A 17494-nucleotide genomic window follows, 5' to 3' on the forward strand; every position below is an offset into this window, starting at 1 on the left:
AACAACAAAACAGTGAATGATCAACTCCATAAGATAAACAGAGCTCTCTAACTGACTTTTGTCTTTTCCCAGCCATTAAATAGCCGAATGCCACTTAACCAATCAGTTGCTTTCTAACTGTAAATATTTGGGTGATAATTGCTCTCCCATGTTTTTTTAGAGAACTATAGGCAGTTCCAAAGTAACTTATGGCAAATGTGTTTCAAGACAGCCCTGTTCTACATGGGTTCAGTGAGGTGTGCATAGGTAAGAGAATAAGAATATGCAGGCTAGCTAGAGTACAGCCTCTTTCTCCTCAGCAAAGTAGTAGATTGATCCTCTAGTCATGCCTTTCTGCTGAATGCTGGTTTTTTCCCCCCTTCGAAACTAATTACATTAGAGAAACTCTGAGTAAAATATTCTGCAAAGCACATTTTTCTCACTCTCCTTGTCAATGAACTTCAAATTGTCCTGTGATTTGGGATTCTCTTTTCTACAGTCTCTATCCATTTTGAAATAATTTAAACTCCCAAATGAGGCCCAAGGCATACAGAACAGTGAAACTGAAGTGGCTACTCATAAAACAAAACTCAGAACAATCTCACTGGCTTTAAAAAGACACATACTAGTTTGCCTTGAAAAATAAAATAAAACCACTAGGAAAAAACACCAACTGGGGCTCAAGGAGCAATTCACAGTGGTAGAGATATTCCTTGCTTGCCTGAAGGTGACGATCCCCAGCACCATAAGGCTCATTATGTACTATGAGGGAAGGTCATAGTGGCCCCTGAGCACTGCCCAGACCAAGTTCTAACTTTTCAATGATCTACATGGGAATATTTCCTGGATTAATCCCCTCCAAATAAAGACACTCTAACAAATGGATTAAAACTTTATATATATATATATATATATATATATATATATATATATATATATATATATATATATATATTATATAACTTTATATATATCAACGTCTACCATGCTCAAAAAGAAATGTGAAAAAATTAACTTAGATCCTTGGTCTTTATTGGTTTCTTTCTGAGTTAAGGAGTATTATTTTGAAACAATAGAACTGTCCAATAGAGAGACAGAGAAAGGGGAAAATGTCTACCACAAAAGCTGGCAGGCAAGAGGGCAGGGGAGAGAGCAGGAAGAAAACTGGGGACACGGATAGCAGAAAATTTGCACTGGTGAAGGGTGTTCTACACTATACAACTGAAACTCAATTATGAGTAACTTTGTAATTTGGGGGAAAAAACACTACATTATGAACAATTTTCTAAACCATGGTGTATAAATAAAGTAATGAAAAAAAATAGAACCGGGGGGCAGAGTGGTGACCAAGCGGTAAGGCATAGGACCAACCGTGGTTCAATCCTCGGCGTCCCATATGTCCCTCAAGCCAGGAGCGATTTCTGAACACATAGCCAGGAGTAACCCCTCAGCGTCACTGGGTGTGGCCCCTCCTCAAAAAATAGAACTGTCCAAGACCAATCCGAGGTAAAGTACAATGATGAATATCATGGCAGGGTAAGGGAAGTTCCAACTTCTTTATTAGGAAGCTCCTGCACTGGGCTTTCTTTTTCTTCTCCACCATGAACACTGTTTGTAAAAGATCACTGCTACAACCCTTGAGCTGAGCTTTGAGAGCCCCTGTGATATGCCTTTGTGGGTGTATTGCTCTTTAGAGCTCTTACCTCACACACACATTGGCAGAGGTAGACAATGTAAAGGCTGGAACCTAGCTCAATTCTCAAGAACATGTCCCATTGTCTGTCACAATAGTCTATTTATACCTCTCTTTCTATTTCAACTAACATTGGGGAAATCTCGAGAATCTATTTGTGTCCTCTACTGATGGTCAACACAGGGAGACATCATGATTGGATTTAATTTTATTTCTAAGAGCTAACTTTTGGGGATCATGTATTGAAAGCAACCTCAAATGACCAAATACGTTTTCAGTTAGTCTCCATCAATTCTGATCAGAAATCTGAACCTTCATTCATTTGAGACAAGAACCTAAAACTGCATCAGATCTCTTGAAGCACTTCAGATATTAAACTCATCATAGCAAGGAGTTCACATACATTTTTACATTTAACTTCACAGCAACTCTAAGAAATGAGGACTATCTCCATCTGCAAATGATGCAAGCTACAGCTTAAATAATGTTTGAGGCCAGTGACTTAAAATTAACCTTGTGTCATGGCTTAAATGTCTACTTATTTCTCATATAAAAACTTACAAGCTCCATTTTATATAACCTGAGTTTAATAAAATGGAGAGAATATTTTAGAATTTTAGAATATCTCTTGGTATCAGAGCATGTTTACCTGGCACAGTCATGGAGTAATCATAAGAGCAGCCCTCTTCCAGGAGAATGTTCCACATCAAGGAATGGCCTCACCTTAGGCTTGAGGTCATACCAAACCCACTGAGTTCAGAGCTATACCTAGATGATTTCTTCATTCATCTAATCTTGTTCCCTTTCCCAGGTCAATTCTAAGGGAAAAAGTAATTGGGGGATCACAGTAGGTCTCAGGGTAATATTTTCAGAATACTGTGTTAGACTACAGGTCACCAAGCAGCTTCATGAAACTGTCCACTGCTCAGCATCCCTAACTCTTCCCTGAACTGGTAGGGGCTCTGGTACAACTAAGCAAAACTTCAAACGCACTGTGCAGAAGGGCTTGCTTCTTCCTGGCCTCATAAAATAATTTGGATCATATTCTGACTTTGCCCATAGTTTTGTTAGTAGTACGGATTTCCTATTGTAGAAAAAACAAAACCATGCCTAGAGATGGCTCTGTGTAGAGTTGTTTTGCAGACACAGGACATGTATTTGGTTTCAGGAACCATTCAACCCACCTAATGTGACTTTAGCATGATCAATGTGTGTGACCTTTAATACATTACCACCAAGAGTCTATGACTGCCAGTCAGCAGAGTTACCAAAACTACAACAAAAGGAAGAAAAAGAATTTAAATCAAATGCAACTGTCAAATCAAAATGTAGTTTATATAAAGGTCAAATGAATGAACATATAGAACAGTCCTTTTCACTGTGTCTTATATATGGAAAATATTAACATTAATTTACATATTAATTTATATTTGATGTTTAGAAAACTCAACTTGTCCAAACTCATGAAGCTGTTCATGAACTAAGCTTTGATTTAGTAATTAATGAACATTCATAACTAAAAATGTAAATTATTATGTGGACCAAAAAGACGAACAGAAGCATTTTAAATAGGAAACTTATTTATCCAACAGTACATATTGTTATAAGTTTTGAAGAGAAGTATATGTTAAAGTAGTCCTAAATGACTTAAGCCTTAGCCCCAAACCTCATATTGGATGATGAAAATTGTTCCTGTATCACTTAAAATAAAGGAACAATATTCATTCTCTAAAATTACACATTTACATATGAAATTATCTCATATTATTACTTAGATATTCTGATAAATCTTATACTCAACAATTATTAAGAGTTTATTGTTTAAGAGGCTTATATTAGGATAAAACAAAGGACAAAATACCTGGCATTAAAGTTCTTTAAGCATAGGATAAAGAAGACACATGAGGAGCTCTAATAAAACATTACTCAAAGGAATGAGATGTGGTAGAAAGTAAATATATATATCTATAGTACAGGAGTATGAGTGTTGGGTGTGAGGCATAAAAAAGTGCTTTCAATCTGAGTTTGAAAGATCTGTCTGAAGATTTTAGGAGATAACATATTTCAGATCAGTTAAAAAAATACTTGTGATTGGGGCCGAAGAGATAGCATGGAGGTAAGACATTTGCCTTTCATGAAGGACATTGGTTCGAACCCTGGCATCCCATATGATCCCTTGTGCCTGCCAGGGGCGATTTCTGAGCATAGAGCCAGGAGTAACCCCTGAGCGCTGCCAGGTGTGACCCAAAAACAAACAAACAAACAAACAAAAAACAAAAAAATGTTAAAAAATACTTGTGATTAAGGACTCAGAGGAATAAAGGAGTTTGACATGTATGGCAACTCATGCAGAAACTCAGTGTAGTTGTAGTAGTGGATCAGGAATGAAATAAAAATCAAGCTGGGATTTGGCATAGGTCACATTAGAGATACCATTTGTGCAGATTGCAGGAATCTGATTTGTTTTGTGGTTGATGACTGGCCACTCAGACAATATGTAGATATTCTTGTTCAATAGAAAGGAAATTATAGTATCTATACTGTAGAAAACATTGAAACTAGGGATGGGAGAACAGCTTCAGAAACCACTGTGATGGACGTAAAACTTAAAGACCCAGAAACTATTTGAAAGGGATGATACCCTGCATGTCATGTGCAAAGTCTCAAGTTTGATCCCTGGCACTATATGGCATGGCCCAACTACCCGCCATTGACCCCAAGCACTATCTGACTTGAGCACCATTATATCTGAGTATTGATCCACGACTGGGCAATATGAGCCAGGTAGAATTGGGAGAGCTCCTGGAAAGTCATTCAAGCAAAATAAAGAATGAAAATTAAAATAAAACCAACAATAAGAACAAAAAGGCATCCCAAATATAAATATGGAATTTAGAAAACATTCTTTAAGTAAATTGAGAGCTTTCAGATACTAGTATATAGCAGTAGACAAGCAATTCAGAGGCCAACAATCTTCCCAGAGAAAGAAAAAAAATGATACAGGTTTAATTCTTTGTGATCAGTGCCATCACTGAGCAGGAATCTTACTCTCACCAAAGATCTCTCTGAAATACCTCTGATTCCTGAGCTGGGCTCTCTTCTAAAAGTTATAGAATAAGTAGAAGAAAGGGGAATTAGCAATAGATTCTAGACGGCATGTCCACTGCCACATGATTATCTAGAGAGTTTGATGAGAAGCATCATGTCCAATACGGTTGGGTCCATGCATTGAACTGGCCTGCTCAACTTGAACTTGGCCTGCTCAGCTCAGCTCAACTTGGCTGAGTATTGCCAGATACATACACACCCAAGGGTATGAGGGCTATTGGAGAGACACTTCTTACCTTCCCAGTGAATGGAAGCACACAGCATAAAGTGAAGAAATGTGTTACCCACCTCTGTAGGTTATTTTCTGGCTTACCTTCAAAAATGCTAGTCATGTTGTGCCAATTTCAGGTTTAATCAAATCAGTTTCTGGAGTCTCCCAAAAGCTACTTGGCAGTCACACAGGAGTGTTTTTAGTCCATGACAATGTTTTATTGACAGGTTATTTCTTTTCCTTATGGAATTAAAGGTAACCATACTATCCAGGGAAGTATGTTCTTTTAAAGAGCCATTCTGATAGATGAGTACAAACACAAAATGTCTTTGAATTTAAGTTATTGCTGGCCCCCCAAAAATTAATGAAAGATTTTAATAGTATGCTATCAATATCCCTATCTCTAAGATAAATGATGATGTGTGACAGCATACCTTCAGGGCTGTTGGGAGAAAAAAAATCAATGCTCTTTTTAAAACTTGAGCTTTGATATTTGCAAAGTGCTTTTGGTTCAGATGAGGAAAAGCACGGAAGGAGTGTACAAACAGATAAATAAATCAGTCCATTAAGAAAAGAAATTGCTTGGAGAAGATAAACAAATCACTCCAAAGCAGAATTTTATTAAACTTTACTTAGGTCTGAGCCTCACACCAGCTACAAGAAATTTTCCAGAAAGTCTTCTGTGCTCTGGCTGGATGAGCTCTGGGAACTTGTTCATGGAGCAGTGCTAACCACGAATGGCAATGCTCCATTCATTTCAATTTTCCTAGTCAGAGCTCAGAGCCGTCTTTGAGGAAGTCATTGATTAAAGTAATCAATCAATTCCCTACATAATGATGCTCTGGCTTTGCATGCTTTTAATAACAAAAAGCCTTTCTCACTAAAACCTAATGGTAATCAAGTTTGGGGGATTATATACTAGCTTGTGTTTTTTGATCAAGGGTTCACGCTTAATTTTTTGGGCTTTGCAAGATGACATATGCTACTAAATCAGAATAGAATCTATCAATATTTCTTTATTTAATTTTTGAACATAAATCAATCTGTTTTAATTAAACTAAGCCATGTATCATTCTTATCATCATAACACTGTACAGAATGAAACTTTTTAATAGAATTTTTCTGATAGTTTACAAAATAAGAACACAGAGATTTAAAGCTTATCTTAACCTTTAGAGTATAAAATGCTTAAGCTTCCAAAAGACACCTCATAATGATTGTCTAGTAAAGAAAATCATACACATTCACATATAAATAGATAAAGGAAAAGAAAAACAATGCTCTAATGTACTTTTGAGAACCAAAAAATATTACATACAAAAGTAAAAAAGTCTAGGGGCTGGTGAGGTGGCGCTAGAGGTAAGGTGTCTGCCTTGCAAGCGATAGCCAAGGAAGGACTGCGGTTCAATCCCCCAGCGTTCCATATGGTCCCCCCAAGCCAGGGGCAATTTCTGAGTGCTTAGCCAGGAGTAACCCCTGAGCATCAAATGGGTGTGGCTGAAAAAACCAAACAAACAAACAAAAAAGAAAAAGAAAAAAAGTCTGAATTCTTAGGTAAAAAAAAAAAAAACAGAAAATGAGATTACATTATTATTTTGGTATCACAATTATTGTCCACACTCCCCTATCTTTTTTATTATATATAAGTCTTCCACATATCAAGAAACAGATACATAGAATCAAATAAAATAGCAAAAATTATATGATTCAGAAAAATAATTAGAACACAAATATTTTTCAAACCTCCTCTTCAAATGCTGAATGAATAAATTTCCACAGGAGAAAAATATTGTGGGGCCAAGAGATACTATATAGCATGTTGGGCACTTGCCTTGCATGCAGCTGACCTGGGCTTTGTCCCTGGCATCTCAAATGGTCCCTAGAGCCAGCTAGTAATTCCTAAATGATCGCCAGATGTGGCTCAGAAACTAAAACAAGCTATAAATAATAATAAAAATTGTCTGGGCCAAAAATTGTCTTGGTCAAGCCAGTAATATAGCTTGAATCCTATCTTGCCCTCTTATATTGGCCCAGTCTTACTATAGTAAGAAGTCTTCTCCATTCAGTTTCTTAATCCATTTTTAGGAAGATGAATATGATCTCTACAATTAAACCTCAAGATCTTTTAAGCTTACTACTATTCATCATTAATATTATCCTCAGATACGCACTTAAATTATTAAATATTCTCTAAATTATTAAAAAGTATTGCTTAAGCATAAATTAATCATTAGTCATTTAACCTCTAAACACTATAGTAAAATAGGGTTTATTGGTGACTTTACATAAATGTGAATTCTCACTTTTCAAATGAACTAAAAAACCAATTGCAGTCAATTAATAAACATTTAAAATTAATATTTGACTATCTCCAGAGGTCAGATATATATTCAGACTGACAACCTATGAAGTATATTTAAAATGGACAACTAGCCATATTTTAAATTAAACAGAAGCCCATGGGATTTAGCCTTTCTGGGCTTTGTACATTTAGATTTGTGTCAATATCAAAAGTCAATACAAACTGAATACTAAAAACACTCAATCTCTTAAGTTGAAATATATTTTAAACCAAGGATTCTCTCAAAAGCATCAATACCCTTTTAAAGTCATTTTTAAACCCCAAAACAAACTCAATATGAGGGGAGTTTCATTATAATTGAATATGGAATCACAAGTTAGGCTGTGCAACACATTAAACAATTAAACAAGCAAGAAGTTTAATTAAATTTCTAATTCACATTGGATTTCATTCTATCCTGTAATTATAAGACCTCATGTATTCTGCAGTCAGGAGTGTCCTGTTGAAAATAAATATGCAATGTCAATAGTGAGCAATATACAATGTAAAAAGGATAGTGGGATAAAAGGTCCTACTGCTATGGCCACTGGAGGCTAGGGGTACTTTTTCCCTTGTATTCTTAAAAATATATGGGACACTGAGCAGGAACTGGTAGCCAATGGCAAGGATGTGGGGAATAAAGTTAAGAATTCAGCATTGCATTAAAAATGAACATACAAAAACTGTGCCTTGAGAGAAAAGGAATCACCAGAAATTAAAGGGTCTTCAATCTAATCTCAGGTCTGGTATTTGCTTCTTTTGCGCCTTTAATTGTATTTCTCAATAAGTGAAGGCATTCTGGGTATACTGGAAACAAAGTCTAAGGCCTTCCAATACATTGTTAAGTGAAGGGGAACAATCTATCCTCTCCTCTCTTCCCCTCTCCCCATTCCTCCCTCTCTCCTGCACTCCCTTTCCTTCCATGATCTATAAAAGGCTGAGGTGAGGGTGTCTAGTATTGTTCTTACCCACTGCAGTTCTGAAATTACGGTTTGTTTTTCATTACCTTTACAAAGAAATTTCATAAGTATTATGCACATTTACACTTATAGTACATAAATATTTATATGTATAAATGCTTTTATGTAATACAAAAACCCCCTAAATCAGCTATACTGACGAAAAGCTAGCACAGACTACTTACATACTTGCAAAAGCTTCACACCTTATGCAAAAAAAGAAACCTGTGCTGTATAGTTAGAAAGCCAAGTGTTTGCAAAGAGGAGATAATAATATAAACCCGGGACTCAATGTACAGCCAAAAATGTCAAAAAGCATCATTGTAACCATGATACTTCCAGTCTTGAAGGATTCATCGAATTTCTAGTTCACTGTTCCCTATCTTTATAATATGTGGGATGACCTTTATGGTTTAGTATTAGGTTGCTCTAAGGTGTTTCTTTCAGTAACTCAAAGCTCAATGACAGGGATGCTGGGAAGAAAGGAATAGCCCCCACATTTCATGCAAAATAGTTTCATTTTTTCCTCAGTCTGAAAGATGTCTAGGTCATAACTCCCCTCCTACCATTAAATAGATCAAGAATAGTTTTGCCTCCTCACAACTACCCATGACCTCAGTTCTATTTTGTTATGTCTGAATTGCTATTTCCAAACTATCTCGTTTTTAAAATGCACCGACAACAGCTTTAATTTAAAATGCCAGTGTTCAATATGTCAAAGCTCAAATTTTCTCTGAGAAGGAGCTTTAATGCATATACATTATTAATGTATTATCAGAGAACAGATCCCTGAGTTGGTTCTGACCAGCAAGTCATTAGTCAAATATTACATGAAGTAAATTTGGTATCTAATAATATATGATAGAATTTTGTTTTTACTTGCTCTTGCTATGGGGACACATGGGTAAAAAAGAAAAGAAAAATTTAGGAATTCTGCTGTTTCTGGGAAGAAGAATTAAACACTTGGTTTAATAAAACCTTTTTTTTTCTTTTGTAACCAATTGAACAAGAAACCCTTTGGAGAAAAGAATGGCAAAAGCACAAACTGCAAATTGATGTGTTAAAAGAAGGGCAAAGGAGATGCCACATCTGCCCTGTGTAGCTCAAGCAGGCAACGTAAGTCTCTGGTCCTAGGTTCTCTTGTGAAAACAGCAATAGCTCCTACCCCATAAATTTTGTGAATATTTAATGAAGCAAATATCACAAGCACAGCATTGTGTTTGAAATGTAATGTCAGCAAATGTTAATTCTTTTCTTCTAGGACTCCAGTAAGGAAAAATGTAGAAATAATAAAGACTAAAGCTTTTATGGCTGCTTACCATAAATATTATTAAAATGTTATTTTAATGAAAATGTTAATCTATATGAACCATCATCTTAGGGCATTTGTGATTTTTGAAATCTCCTACCTTTCAAAGAGATAGCTATTTAATACAGAAAGTGATGTTGCATATATAAAAATATTGATAGGACTAAACAATCAGGTTCTACTGAGCACCAAAATATTCTGATGAAGTTAGAGGATAATGATTTGAATTCATAAACTTCCATGTGTTCATAGAGAAAGATCCTTAGAAGAGTCTCTGTTATCCTAATGAGTGACAGGTCAAACACATGGAGATAACCACTTCAAATCAGGCTCTCCTAGGAAGGAGAAGCTATTTAAAATTAGTCCCCAATTTATTCTGCAGGATCACTGTCACCAGCTTGTGTTCATATCTCCAGTGACTTACATAATATACATCCAGTGATACTTAAGTATTGAATAAAAACAAGCATACCCATTTACAACTCACCCCATTCCACCCTGATAATTGACAGATTTGTTTCAGATTATGAGACGTTTCTGTCCCAATTTCTTTATCTCTAAAAACAGAACTTAAATTCTGACACTGAAATAATGTTTTTGGACAACTGGAAGAAATAACTATCTAATCAAAGAAAATCATAACTTCATGTTAAGTTTATCAGTCTGAAATAACCCTCATAGCCAGATTTTAAAAACACCTATAAATTGGAACTTGGTTTTATCTTAAAGGTATCTCTAAAGACAAAAACCAACCTTATAAATTGTTGCTAATATGCACAATATTGGAGTCTGGAATATGGGTCAGTAGTAGAGAACTGGCCATATAAAGCCCTGGGTTCAACCACACCATGCCCCCATAACCAAACTATTGCTTAATTCTACAAAAATATTAAATTATTACCCAAACATCACAAAAAATTGTGAAAAGTATTTAAGTTATAAAATTTACTTTTCATCTACTATGTGAATACTACCTAAGAATACTTTTTATTAAATAGTATCTTTATTTAGGCATCATGATAACAAACATGTTTGTAGTCGGGTTTTACAAACTGGAGGAACGTTACATGCATGGAGAATAGCAGTAGGTATTCTCATAATAAATGATGCAGAACTGTGTGAGGGAAAATGTTCTGGATTGAGATTTAAGCTCAATTTCTACCACTCGTTAAAAGATAACAAAATAAAATAAAAATTTTACATGAAACACTGAATCTTCCCATTGTCTGATTTTTTTAAAAGATAATATTATTCCAATTACCTCACAAGAATCTTTAAGGACCAAATGAGGTATGACCCAGAAAAACACCTTAGAAATGATAAAACTATATGAGTACTATTATCTTATTATTATATTCGATTATTATATATAGCGTTGTATATTTTGTTAATAATATATTTGTTTTATGTTATATATAATACATTTTATTTATATTATATATTTGATATAATTTGTTAATTATACATTATGTTAATTATTAACAACATATTATAATATAAATATTATCTCTGTGTGACTTTTAGATTCTAATACACTAAGACAAAGGATTAAAAATGTGAACTGAGAGCCAAGTGATAACACAGTGGTAGGGCATTTGTTTTGCACACGGCAGATCCAAGCTGGACCTGGTTCAATCCCCGGCAACCCATCTGGTTCCTCTAGCCAGGAGCAATTTCTGAGCACATAGTCAAGAGTAATGCCTGAGTGTCATCGGGTGTGGCCCAAAAATCCCAAAAAATCCTTCAAAAAAACAATAAAATTAAAATGTGAACTACTGAGGCCAAAGCAATGGCGCAACAGTAAGGCATTTGCTTTGCTTTTTACCCAGGATGAATCTTGGTTCAATCCCTGGCATTCCATTTCGTTCCTCCAAGCCAGGAGTAATTTCTGAACATATAGCCAAGAGTAACCCCTGAGCATCACCGAGTGTGTCCCAAAAACAAACAAACAAAAAAAATAGCAACAAAAGAATAAAAACAAAAAAAAAAGTGAACTATTCCTTATAATACTAAGAACACGAATACATAATAATTCGCATTATTCAATCAGAAGTATCAATACTGATCTGAAAATATGCTGGAAACTAATTTATCTCAGTTTTTATTTACCTTTTGTGAGGATAACATCTAGCAGCATAGTCTGAGCCAATAACATTAGAAAGAAATTACAAATTCAAGTTTCTGTACTTTTCTCTAACCAGATTAGCATTCATCTACGAAGACTGATAGTTTAATGGAGAATGCAATGCAGTATAGAGAGAAGCTATGAAATTATACCTTTAAAACAAACATACACAATCTTGTCAATTAACATTATAAGAGTTTCTAAAATGGTATTGTTTCTGAAAAATCCTGACCATAGGAAATGAGTTGTAAGAACATAGGGACAAAAAAACACACACACACACACACAAAGAAAAAATCTAATTTTCTAAATTATATATTAGTGGCAAATGGCCTAATTATAGAATGCAAAAACATGCATATACCTAACAAATAAAAACTTAACTTTTCAAATTGAAAAGGGAATGATTTCATCTGAAAATGCCTTTCTTAGATCCCCGGGAAGCCAATAATTCTTTTTAAAATTTCCCAGCAGCATCGCATGCATTAAACTTTTCTATACTGAAATTTTCAGTTTAATTCTCCTCATATTAAAATATTAGGTGGTGTAAACCATTTCATGTGTTTTGCAATTTGTCACTGCTTTGCATTGACATTATAATGCTAACTTGAAATTATAACGCTTCTTGGAATATAAACTCCATAAGAGAACATAATTTGTTTTATTCATCATTATATTCCAGCGTCTAGAATGATTCCTGGGTTTTCATTATGAGTTGTTCAACAAATATGAATAAATGAATGAATATGTGTAAAATTCAGTATCATTTAATAATAATTTTAAGTATGTCTTTATCTCTCCAATTAGACTTCTACTGCTTCCTGTCCTATAAAAAAGAAAAATTGAGTTTCCATATCAGTTGCATTTTAGTATTGCCAATCTTCAATAGGAGCTTGTTTTATATTGTGTATCCCAAATTAGTAATTGTTATGTATTGTGGTGTACCCTAAGACCCACCCATTTCTGGGAGGGGTCTTAACCGGATAATAGGTGTGACCCTACCTGCAAGACCTCCCATTCCTGGGAGGGGTCGGGAAAAAGTTAGATAAGCCTGGGACGAAAGGGATTCGGCCCTTTTTGCCTTTTGCCGTTTCTCTCTTGGCCCGGCTTGGCTTCCTGGCTTTTGGATCTTTGGGCCGCATGGAGCCCAAAGGGAAGATGGCTAACAGGAGATAAGATGCAGGGCTAGCAAAATATAGCTGAATGCTTAAAAGGTTGACATAGGCCACACACCTGTGGTGGCTAGGGCATAAATAAAGATGATTCTTCCTGAAGCCTGCGTGTGAGTGAGTGATGTCACCTGGGCCTGGAACTCGCCGGCTGCATGGAGGTTGCAGAGCCATGTGGGCTGGATGGCATCATCCACCATCCAGCCCCATCGTTATTTATTTAACACAACATCTGGCGCTCCGAACTTTGACCTGAATCCTGGACCCAAGAAACCAGCAACAATGGTAACATTTCTGCTTTTCAGTTTAATTTTGGCTCTTGTCGGGTGCACTGAGCCCAAAACCCTGGGCCACGTGCAACCATTTTTAAAAATGGCCGACACCCCATCTGGGGGTTCAAAGGCCATTAAAACAAAAGAGGTGGAAGCTTGCATCACCTCCAGCCCAGGCCCAGGCCCAAAACTGAAACTTTGTTACAAGAAACAAAAACCTGGGCCTCTTCAAAAACTTATTAAAAGTCTAAATTGGAAACGGAGGAGAAAAAAGACTGTATTTAAAGTGGACTGATTTTCTGAAAATGACCTTTGGCTTGAATTTGAATTTCGACTTTGGAAATTTCGAACTGAACTTTTAGTTTAAATCACTTGGAACTCTGAACATCCAAAGTGCTCCCAGAGGGGAAAAAAGGCAGCGGTGAAGCCCCTGCGGCAAAAAGCTCCAAGCGGCAAGCTCCAAGCAGCTCGGCTCGGCTGGGATCTCGGCTGAAATCGGCTCGGCTGGGATCTCGGCTGAAATCGGCTTGGCTGGGCTCAGCTTTGCCCGGAAAAGCAAAAAACCTGGAATCCTCGCTCCAGATCACAAACCGGCAGCGGAGCCTGGAACTACGGAAAAAAGCCACGTGGTAAGATCAGCGTGGGACAAAACAACATCTGAACTTTAAAAGTTTAAAGAAGCCACGTGGTGAGATCAGCGTGGGACAAATTAATCATCTGAACTATGGTTTTAGGTGTAGAAAATTAGTGGGTAGTAATATTTTACTCATAGTTGGTGATGGGATAAGTTTTACTTAGTTAGTAGTTAAAAAATAAAAATAAAAGGGAAGTCATTCAGTTTAGCTCATTTAAACATCTAATTTCTAACCACCTGCATCTTTGTCTTAAGTCATTTTCTTTATAATTTAAATGTGTTTTGTTATCTTTCAGAGTTAATATTTTCAATTGCAAAATGTTTTACTGTGTATTTTAATGTACTTAGCCTGTTTTTAAAATGTATGTTATGCATGTATGCTGAAGTACTTGTGTATAGGAAAAATATAGGAACAGTGAAGTTCCCCCAATATAGTTTAAAAATATAGGAACATGAAAGTTCCGAAATAGTGCTTGGTAAAAAAGCATTAATAGAATTTTAGGTTACAGGTGTAAAGTATATTTTGCAAATGATATGTTTTTGAAAAGGGCTGGTATATTAATTTTCACTTTATTACGTTGGCGCATGAAAATATTTAAAAAAGGGGGAAATGTGGTGTACCCTAAGACCCACCCATTTCTGGGAGGGGTCTTAACCGGATAATAGGTGTGACCCTACCTGCAAGACCTCCCATTCCTGGGAGGGGTCGGGAAAAAGTTAGATAAGCCTGGGACGAAAGGGATTCGGCCCTTTTTGCCCTTTGGCCGTTTCTCTCTTGGCCCGGCTTGGTTTCCTGGCTTTTGGATCTTTGGGCCGCATGGAGCCCAAAGGGAAGATGGCTAACAGGAGATAAGATGCAGGGCTAGCAAAATATTGCTGAATGCTTGAAAGGTTGACATAGGCCACACACCTGTGGTGGCTAGGGCATGAATAAAGATGATTCTTCCTGAAGCCTGCGTGTGAGTGAGTGATGTCACCTGGGCCTGGAACTCGCCGGCTGCATGGAGGTTGCAGAGCCATGTGGGCTGGATGGCATCATCCACCATCCAGCCCCATCGTTAATTATTTAATGCAACAATGTATCATCAAGAAAAAATATTAAAAGTCTGTGGCACTACTAGATTTAGGCCACAGTATGAAATTAAAGCTAGCTCCCTATTATAGAATTCACTTATTATGCAACTTCTTAGAGGAAACTATATACATGTTGACTCATTATAAAAAATGATTCCAAAACAAACTTATTCTTTGTATTATATTCCACATAATTCAAACAAGCTGGAGACAGCAGTGAATACCACTACCAGATTAAACTCTCTTGGCTAGACTTTTATTGTTCAGGTAAGATAAAACATACAGAGGATCAAAGGCTCTGTTATAAAATTTCATAGAAACCAACATTAATGGAGCTTACTTTTATTTGCCTTTAGTTTTAACCAGGGTAATTAGAGATTATTTGTTGAATAAATTTTTGTATCTGTACTTCATTTTCCCTTCTATGACTTTTCCTTCCTTATAGCATCCTCAAGAATGTCAGCGAATTGTTAATTACATATTAAATATAACCAAAGAGGGGCCGGCAAGGTGGTGCTAGAGGTAAGGTGTCTGCCTTGCAAGCGCTAGCCAAGGAAGGACCATGGTTCGATCCCCCGGCATCCCATGTGGTCCCTCCAAGCCAGGGGCAATTTCTGAGTGCTTAGCCAGGAGTAACCCCTGAGCATCAAATGGATGTGGCCCAAAAAAACCTCCCCAAAATATATATAACCAAAGAGAGATGTTGATTCTTAAAAGGCAATAATAGGACAATATTAAAATATTTACTAATGTTTCATCTTGCATGGAATGAATATGTACAGATTTCTGGATCAAAAGGGCTATAAAAGATTTCTTTTTGTGACAGCTGTGATTTTTCTGAACACTATCCTATGTCCTCCTTTTTTATTGCTGCCAGAAAACTGTGGTTTAGTTCCCTATACTGACTTAACTGCCAATTTTGAAAGGTTATAGACAATGCATTAGATTCAGGGATGGTTGAGCTGGCTTGAACTTGGGAGATTAATGTGAATGGTCAGTACCATGAATTTCAGTAGATCCCAGAGGCAATAAGTAGTGCTCGTCTGGAATTAATATCCATAAATGAATTCTTTATGTAAAAATCTGGCCAAAAATCTGATAATAAAGTCCTTATAAGGAGAAATGGCCAAAGGTCAGTTGTTTTTAGAGAAATTAATTTTTCTCCCCTAAATAAAACTGCACACAGAAACAGAGCTGGCTTGTAATGTTAGCCATTAGGCCTGTAAAGCTACCTGTACTCAAATAAATACTGACAGGTAATGAACACTCAGAAAATGCCAAATAAAATGCCTCTAAAGTCAAAATGTCTCCCTTGTATACAGTTCATCCAGGAAGATTCACCATTGCTTCAACATAACTTCCTTTGCCTTTGGTTTTCTCAGTGTGCTCGCCAGAAGAAAATTCAAAATAAAAACAAATGTCTAGTGAAAAAAAATAAAACATTTCAAGAGCACAAAGAACATCACAGACAAAAAAAAAACTTTATTGAAAGTTGGCTACAGAGTCAACTTCCCATGTTAATGCTTCTGGCCTCAATTCTATAGACCTCATAGTCCTTTCCAAGAAATCATGTTATTAATGAAAACTGAATGCATGCAGGTTATTCTAAGATATTCAATGGGAGAATGCAAAATGGTACCAGAAAAATAATTTTGGTTGTTGTTTTCTGGTAGATTTGAGAGAATTTTGTATATAAATCACATAATGGTCTAAAGATAAATTGGTACTGCTAAAAAAAAATCACCTTTCTATGAGAGGTCACAGTATGGTTCCATTACAGTGGGAATCATTTAGTTCAAAACATAGTAACTATACTCCCTAAACCTAAATTATCTCCATTAGACTATAAGACAGTTACTAATAGCTGTCTTATTCTAATAAAACACATTCACTCACTTATGTATTATCTCTGATTATATTATTACTATAATTGACAGAATAGAGTACTTGTGGCAAAGACCACAAAACCTAAAGTACTTATTCTGGCCCCTGAGGCAGGGGTCCTCAAACTTTTTAAACAGGGGGCCAGTTCACTGTCCCTCAGACCATTGGAGGGTCTGACTATAATAAAAACAAAATTTATGAACGAATTCTTATGCACACTTCATATATCTTATTTTGCAATGAAGAAACAAAACAGATACAAATACAATATGTGGCCCACGGGCCATAGTTTGAGGACCACTGACTGGCCTCTGTTTCAAGATGAAATTGTGAACTGAACATGTATTTATCTATATGCTAGAATAAATGCAAAGGATGAATATAACATTGGGACTAATAAAGAATATGAAGGAGTAAATAAAGAAGAGGGAGTTTAGATTTGCTACCAATGTCTGTAACCTCAGTTTCACGTAGATTCTGAAGGGCTGTTTATTTGGGCAAAAATATAGGTAAAGACAATCTTTTAACTTCTCACTACATTTTTTCATGTGCCTTTTAGCCATTTGTATCATCAGGGAGATGCAAATCAAAACAACTATGAGATACCATCTCACGCCACAGAGATTGGCATACATCAGAAAGAATGAGAACAAGCAGAGCTGGTGGGGATGTGGAAAAAAAGAAACGCTTATTCACTGCTGATGGGAATGCTGTCTGGTCCAACCTTTGTGGAAAG

The 17494-nt window shown here is 36.1% G+C and overlaps 1 protein-coding gene across 1 annotated transcript in view; it reads right to left on the bottom strand.

Moving 5' to 3' along the window:
* Positions 1-17494, bottom strand: part of VAV3 (vav guanine nucleotide exchange factor 3) — a 358886-nt gene that overhangs the window by 162926 nt on the left and 178466 nt on the right. The window lies entirely within an intron of this gene.

The sequence above is a fragment of the Suncus etruscus genome, chromosome 19, assembly GCF_024139225.1.
Source record: "Suncus etruscus isolate mSunEtr1 chromosome 19, mSunEtr1.pri.cur, whole genome shotgun sequence".
Classification (NCBI taxonomy): domain Eukaryota; kingdom Metazoa; phylum Chordata; class Mammalia; order Eulipotyphla; family Soricidae; genus Suncus; species Suncus etruscus.